The 1,640-nt window shown below is 39.2% G+C and overlaps 2 protein-coding genes across 2 annotated transcripts in view; one reads left to right on the top strand and one right to left on the bottom strand.

The window, feature by feature from the left end:
- The window catches only part of LOC106807124 (dynein intermediate chain 2, ciliary-like), a 4,816-nt gene extending 4,398 nt beyond the window's left edge, over positions 1 to 418 (bottom strand). The window contains exon 1 of the mRNA XM_014809385.1: positions 193 to 418. The gene's annotated coding sequence lies outside the window, so the exon portion shown is untranslated. The remainder of the gene's footprint in view (positions 1 to 192) is intronic.
- A 364-nt stretch (positions 419 to 782) lies between these two features.
- The window catches only part of LOC106807123 (L-galactose dehydrogenase-like), a 13,461-nt gene continuing 12,603 nt past the window's right edge, over positions 783 to 1,640 (top strand). Inside the window, 1 exon segment of the mRNA XM_014809384.1 lies at positions 783 to 1,172. The gene's annotated coding sequence lies outside the window, so the exon portion shown is untranslated.

Below are 1,640 nucleotides of genomic sequence, written 5' to 3'. Positions count from 1 at the left end.
ACTATCAGGAGCGTATAATGACAAGTATTTGTCATTATACGCTCCTGTCATTATGTATACTGTGTAGTGTATGAGGTTATGCGGTTTTGAGGTTATGATTAACTGGTTTCGAGGTTATGGGGTTATGAGGTTCATTCGTCCGAATTACACACACTACTCGCTAATAGTAATAGCAGTGCGTCAATGGCTTACCTTAAATGGCTTAATTACAGTCCAGATGTAGACAAAAGTATACCGTTGCTATGCGTACGCGTGCTGTTGCTATGGCCTGTAAGAGCGGTTGCGTCTCAACTTCTAGTCAGATATGGCTTGCGCCCGCATAACTTCATCTCGTAGCGTTAGTTTACAAATCCATATTACGCTAAGATAACCAGTTACACAATATATACATGAACGAACTAAAATAGCTGTTGCACTATCTGTTAATAACAGTATTATAGCAGACTGTGGTTTAAAATTATCAGGAACCCCTGCCGCCGAAGACGTCACATGTCACTCATAGATTCTCCTGCCATCTTGTGGTGGTTTCTTAAACTACCACTCGCCACAAACTTTTTAGTTTCTGCTTTTCGCAAATACGTTTTTCGATCTTGCATTTTATTCCCAAGATATTTTTTATTTGATTATTCCGGCCAAGGCCTATAAATAAACACCGTGTTTATAACCTGTGTTTATCTATTATATATTTTAATGCCTTGATACCGGCTGTCACCGGAGACCGAAAGATATTTGCCGTTTCAAACACCAGATGGCGCTCTTAGATATTTTGTTATTTACTTTTGCTCTGAGCTTTTGCTCTGCTTTTGCATTGATTTAGTGATCTAATCGCACCTATGTCATGATCTACTGCTCTGTTTTGTTTACTTTTGCACATTCATAGCGTAGATATATACTAGAAACGCGCACAGAGTCTCTATCTTTCTGTGTGGTTGTTCGTAATGAAGTGCGTGCGGTGAAATTGTGTCGCAGAGAAGTGTTTCATTTTCAACGGCATTTGATTTATGAATTGATAGATGGAAATATCATGAACATTTAGTTTACTATTTACTAATTTAGTACTACTACTAGTACTACTTAATATAGTACTACTAGTACTAGTAAAATATCATTATCATGTGTTAATTATTTAAAAATCCCGAGTCAGGTGCGTCAGGTTACAGCAACCGCACAAGGTAGGTTTACATTGTTGTATATGGGCCTTGGCGTTACGTGTACACTTAATGACTTAGTCTTACTCTTAGTCTTAGGTAATCATAGGTGTAGTGTAGTAGTACTAGTACTACTAACTATAGTAGTAGTACTAAGTAGTACGGGTGTTGTGGAAGCAACGGATGTTGACATTTTTAAGTCGAGGCTTCACTCCCACATGCACGCGAACCCACTTTAAGAGTACACCAGTTGCATTGCACTCACATCATCATTATGCACCTGTTTGTTTATTGGGTTTATCCCTGAATGCACTTACTACCTTGTCATTATATCCAGTGTAGTGGACACCGACAAGTACGAGAACATAACAATAACATAACACATGGTAGTAATACATCTAGCCGCCTCATTGTCACTGCCACACACAGTGCCAGTGGCAGTACTGCCAGTAGGGTCGAGACCAGGCAGTATGCATACTACAGTACAGGGAT

This window comes from Priapulus caudatus, unplaced genomic scaffold (assembly GCF_000485595.1).
Source record: "Priapulus caudatus unplaced genomic scaffold, Priapulus_caudatus-5.0.1 Scaffold197, whole genome shotgun sequence".
Lineage (NCBI taxonomy): Eukaryota > Metazoa > Priapulida > Priapulimorpha > Priapulimorphida > Priapulidae > Priapulus > Priapulus caudatus.
The sequence above is the reverse complement of the archived record's forward strand: the minus strand, read 5'-3'. Positions and strand labels throughout refer to the sequence as shown.